Below are 5,892 nucleotides of genomic sequence, written 5' to 3'. Positions count from 1 at the left end.
TTCAGTGTTTTCCATTGATGTGTATGGCACGAAAATTAAAACAAGAAGAATGCCGGCTCATTGTGCGGCATACAGTTGCACACTACATCGGGCGATCAAGACAAGGAAACTTGGAATAACTTTCCACAGGTAAGAATAGTTTTGGGCTCGTTTTTTATTATTAAATCTTGTTGAGGGTCTATGGGAGCTAACTAGTTAGCCATTAGCAAAACATTAACACGAGCTAACAGCTGGACAACCAAATACCAGACGATTAATAGTAGCTGTAGTATAGCTGTACAAGCAGTAATACGAAAAGTACAAGCAGCAATAGTAGTATAAGTAGCTGTTAGAGTCGTAGACGTAGTATCAGCATGTGTAATAGTATTACAAGTTGTAGTAGCAGTGACAGTATCAGCAGCAGTAGTTGGTGTATTACCACTAGTAATACCACCAATACTACCAATTGTAGTTATAAAGCCTAACTCATATATATCCAGATTAGCATCTATGTTCTTCCTCCAAACCCATTTTATGTTTGGGATTATAGGCAATTATTTAGGACTGCTTTCAAATAATTTCTTTATAAATATGTTGTTGTGTATATACTTAATTACTTCCCTGTCTACTTTTTCTTTACTCCATGTAGGTTCCCCAAAGACTGGGTTGAGGAAGAAGTGGGAAGCAGCTCTGAGGCGAGAGGGGTTGGTGCAACTATATAACAGCCTAGAGAGAGAGATAAATAAATAATAATAATTATTAATAATAATTCTGTTGTTTATTGTAATTGTGGTTGTCTTTACGTTGCATTTATTGAGATAATTTGTCCTTGTTCCTTATTACTGTAGCATTGCTGTAACTACCTATAATTATACATTTCTATTCATATTTTCACTGTGACTTTTATATACGGCAAATCGTGATCCATGCAGGAGTGGATGGATTTAGCAGGCTCATAGTTTACATAGGAGCAGCTACAAACAACAAATCCACCACTGTTCAGGTCAGCTGTTGCTCAGTATGGCTTACCAACTCGTATGTTGTGTGAGAGTCCAAATAATGCTACCAAAACACATAAAATGTTAAAACGGATATGTTTAGTTGTTTTGACAATTGCTCTGATGTGATGTAAGCTTGTGAGGCTAATACATGCTTCAGAAGAAGGTTCACAACAGTTCTTGTTTTTCCTGCTGTCAGGCTCAAATTGTTGTGTGTGACATTTAACATTGTTCGCCAGTCTAGCCTTTTTTAACCCTTACCTCAGGTTAAATTTGGTCCAGCTCTCCGTTTAAAGGGTTAGATTCTATCTGCCTATTAGTATTCCACCTAACAGGTTTCAGCAGAATAATTAAGCTGGAGTCGAGAGACACTCGCCCAGGTTCTGACTGCCTTGCTTCCGAACGTCTCACCCCTCTTATCTGATAAATGCTATCCCACCAAGCAGCCTTTCTAAGTAGTAGAATTGATCTATCATTCACATTCGTTATCGGTCAGCTTCTCTCTAAGGACTTGCATGCACTTGGTGCTATTCCTGGGTTCGTTTTAGAGGTTTGGAAAGAACTATCCTCAGGGGTAATGTTTAAACACTCTCACTTTGGACTAAGTAACCTTTAAGAACCATTGGATTGAATGCACACAATCAACTTAACTTTTTACCACTATGCAGATTTTCAGTGGTTTATAATAATTTCATTAGGCTTCTCTTTAAATGCAATAAAGCGTTTTATTAAGCAATTTTAGCAAGGGCACAGCATCAATTCATGATTAAAACAATTAATTATTTCTGATTAAAAATTATACTAAAGTAACTAAATTGAGCGTACCTGACAATCTTCTCTAATTATTAAATTTAGGAGAGAGAGCGAACAGCGTGGCCACTACCGTATCACTCGGTCTTGACTTGCGTCTGGGAGGAGTCCTCAGTTGTCCAGAGGACTCGGTACGATGTCTTCTTTGTGGACAAAAGGATCTTATCCCTCGGCAGGGGGGAGCGGAGGAGTCCTGTAAGCCAATCGTGGTCTGGCAGTTATCTCTGGAATCGGCTGGAACGTCAGTGCTTACGCCCCAGCTGTCTTCTCTGTGGTATGGTGGTGATGGAAAACCCTCGTCTGTTCAGGCTGTAGTGGGTCACTGGGTCTCCCAGCCCCGGGGAGGGGAACAGCCCAGTGCTGTTGCCTCCTTTGCCTCTTCGGGTGTAGTCGGTTCTCCCCTCTATTGGTTTCTTCTGGATAACTGCAGACCCTCTTAGGACTCTCCGTTTGGCAGAGTGTGGTCCTCGCTTGCTGAACAAAGTCAGAAAAAGACTTTGCTTCCAACGATGTCCTCAGCGATCTCTGGAGCCTAAGTCCCGCGTAGTCTTCCCGTCTCTTAGGGCCATAATGAGCCTGAGTCCTTTCTGAGACCTCAACATCTGCATCTCACTTGACAACATGTAACAGAAATGTGGCGGCCTGTGAGTTGTTGCAAGAAGACAGTTTATAGGTGAGAGTGAATTAATGAAATAGCGTATTTTTATGTGAAAGATTAAAAAACGATGGTTCAGGTTTGTGCATTTCTGCGACAACAAAATGTTTCCACACTTGTGGAAGACTGTCTTTGGAGAACAGTTGTAATATAAATGTTTGGAAGTTAAAGAAAAGAATTGTCAGTTCTATTAAAAAATCTTTTTATTGGCACATTGTTCTAATGCTTTTAAAAGCTGTCAAACTATTCAGCATGCAATAAAAGCAGTTTTATATCCCTTTGCTGTGTCTTTGTACATTGTTGTTTTCAAAGGCATTTATTTGAAATTCACAACTGGTCATAAAATTATGCAACAAAAATTTGCAGCATTCTTTTGAGACTTGTCCGTTTCATTCTGATTATGTTAAGGTGAGTTGTGATATGTCTAGGTTTGTTGAAAAATGTCCATAAGAATATACACTGTATCCATGTATGCCCGTAGTGCAGCAGAAAAAGGGACGGCCGGATCAGGCAATGATGTAACTTCAGCCTGTGTAAGCTGCCGGGGTAGTTGTGCATCAGGTGCAGTGACGCCTTCTGGGTATGGGGTGTGAGGTCCTGTCCAGTCTATCCCATAATCAGCAGCAACCTGAAAGGAAAGCATAATTTAGAAGCAAGCTCTTCTATTAAGAAATGCACACTCCTCAAGTAATAAAAAAAGTAAATGAGATTAGGGACTACATGGTATGGCAAAACTTGATTTCATATGTGGGTTGGACAACAAGATGTGCAAGGAGTAAATTCATAAACTATGAAATTGTATAGATATTATTTTACACCATTGAAATATCTATGCATATTGTTCGCCAGTCTAGCCTTTTTTAACCCTTACCACAGGTTAAATTTGGTCCAGCTCTCCGTTTAAAGGGTTAGATTCTATCTGCCTATTAGTATTCCACCGAACAGGTTTCAGCAGAATAAATTAAGCTGGAATCGAGAGACACTCGCCCAGGTTCTGACTGCCTTGCATCCAAATGTCTCACCCCTCTTATCTGATAAATGCTATCCCACCAAGCAGCCTTTCTAAGTAGTAGAATTGATCTATCATTCACATTCGTTATCGGTCAGCTTCTCTCTAAGGACTTGCATGCACTTGGTGCTATTCCTGGGTTCGTTTTAGAGGTTTGGAAAGAACTAACCTCGGGGGTAATGTTTAAACACTCTCACTTTGGACTAAGTAACCTTTAAGAACCATTGGATTGAATGCACACAATCAACTTAACTTTTTACCACTATGCAGATTTTCAGTGGTTTATAATGATTTCATTAGGCTTCTCTTTAAATGCAATAAAGAGTTTTATTAAGCAAGTTTAGCAAGGGCACAGCATCAATTCATGATTAAAACAATTAATTATTTCTGATTAAAAATGATACTAAAGTAACTAAATTGAGCGTACCTGACAATCTTCTCTAATTATTGAATTTAGGAGAGAGAGCGAACAGCGTGGCCACTACCATATCACTCGGTCTTGACTTGCGTCTGGGTAAAGCCCTCAGTTGTCCAGAGGACTCGGTACGATGTCTTCTTTGTGGACAAAAGGATCTTATCCCTCGGCAGGGGGGAGCGGAGGAGTCCTGTAAGCCAATCGTGGTCTGGCAGTTATCTCTGGAATTGGCTGGAACGTTAGTGCTTACGCCCCAGCTGTCTTCTCTGTGGTTTGGTGGTGATGGAAAACCCTCGTCTGTTCAGGCTGTAGTGGGTCACTGGGTCTCCCAGCCCCGGGGAGGGGAACAGCCCGGTGCTGTTGCCTCCTTTGCCTCTTCGGGTGTAGTCGGTTCTCCCCTCTATTGGTTTCTTCTGGATAACTGCAGAACCTCTTAGGACTCTCCGTTTGGCAGAGTGTGGTCTTCGCTTGTTGAACAAAGTCAGAAAAAGACTTTGCTTCCAACGATGTCCTCAGCGATCTCTGGAGCCTAAGTCCCGCGTAGTCTTCCCGTCTCGAGGGCAATAGAGGAAGTTGAAGATTCTTCAGAACTCCGGCCAAGTTCCCTTTGCAGCTCTTCTCGCAGCTCCGGCGAACATCTCCCGTATAATGTCTCTGCTCTCCCATTCTTATACTCTCTCCTGACACACAAAACTGGCTAGGTACGCCCTCTGACACCGTCTAACTTATGCAATCAACTTGTCATCACATACAGCAGTAATACAGAAGTCATGTTGTTACAGCAAATACACAGTGTCCACATTCTGTTTAACACACACACATTTCAGCCAGCCCTCTTGGGTTTTTCCCAAACTTCCCTTTTTTCCGAGGAGGCTGCAATGTCATTGTGGCTGCCGAGTCATTGTGACTGTTGTTTACTGCACTTCTGCTTTTACACACAAAGCCTATGAGGCCTGTACGCACACACACAGAGCCTAAACAAGGATTACTTTACTCAGAATCACTTCTTAAATCATTCCTCTCAATCTGAACATAATAAATCATCTGAATCATTACTTTAATCAAATCAACACTTTAAAAATGCATATATATTTCAGCAAGCATAATCATATGGTTAACTTATAATGTTTCTTCTTAAGACCTTTATTTGTCTGCTTCAAAACCTTTGTTACCTTAGGGCCATAATAAGCCTGAGTCCTTTCTGAGACCTCAACATCTTCATTGTACTTGACAATATGTTTATATGTTAAAATTTAAAAATACCAAGTACAGAAACTACAGGACCTGTCACAGCTCTATAAAGAATAGATATTATTGTGCTACTAAACCAAGTATAGCATTTTTGAAATGTCCAGGTTCTCCTAGCAGTGTTAGACAGCATACATCTACACTGTGTCTGTTAAATATGCTTTGGTAATTTCAATTTGTTAATAAATCAAAATAAATCTGGATTCTGAATCATAAAGTGAGATCACATGCATTAGATTTTTTTCTCTGTCAAGTGAACCATCCAGTACCAAAGTAGAAATAATAAAGTTAACATAAGCAAATATAAAGGAAGACAGGAAAGTAAAGGTACAAGAGGGGATTCATACCTCAACTGGATCAGCAGCATTTCCCTCACATGGCTGACTAAGCCACAGTTGCATGGGGGATTGCCCTCTCTCTGTCCTCAAACTATGGTGAGTCCAGGCTTCCTTGAATGCCTGAAGATGCTGCTGCAGCTGTGGGACGTAGGTCCAGTGGAGAGTGAATAACTCCAGTACATTTTCAGGGTTTAGAAACCCATCCACTTCCAAATTGAGAAATAGTGTGTGGAACAAGTCAAGGACATTTCCATACACATTTCGCCATAATCTTTCAATTCTGTAGATGAAAAAAAACAAAAACAAAAATAATACATAATTACTCTAAATTTTACAACTGCATGTATATAACAGGAATTTCCTTTCCAGTATTTTAAAAATATATCTGATACTCATGATCGTAATTAGTTACATAACCATGTATCACCTTTGATTATGTA

At 40.2% G+C, this 5,892-nt stretch overlaps 1 long non-coding RNA gene across 1 annotated transcript; it reads right to left on the bottom strand.

Annotated features, from left to right (window-relative positions):
- Positions 1 to 2,634: 2,634 nt before the first annotated feature.
- Positions 2,635 to 5,622, bottom strand: LOC127533198 (uncharacterized). The gene is made up of 2 exons (XR_007940978.1): positions 5,462 to 5,622; positions 2,635 to 3,070 (listed from the first exon to the last, which is right to left on the bottom strand). It is a non-coding gene; the product is annotated as an uncharacterized LOC127533198 (long non-coding RNA).
- Positions 5,623 to 5,892: the final 270 nt, after the last annotated feature.

Source organism: Acanthochromis polyacanthus, chromosome 3 (assembly GCF_021347895.1).
Source record: "Acanthochromis polyacanthus isolate Apoly-LR-REF ecotype Palm Island chromosome 3, KAUST_Apoly_ChrSc, whole genome shotgun sequence".
NCBI classification, from domain to species: Eukaryota; Metazoa; Chordata; class Actinopteri; family Pomacentridae; genus Acanthochromis; species Acanthochromis polyacanthus.
The sequence above is the reverse complement of the archived record's forward strand: the minus strand, read 5'-3'. Positions and strand labels throughout refer to the sequence as shown.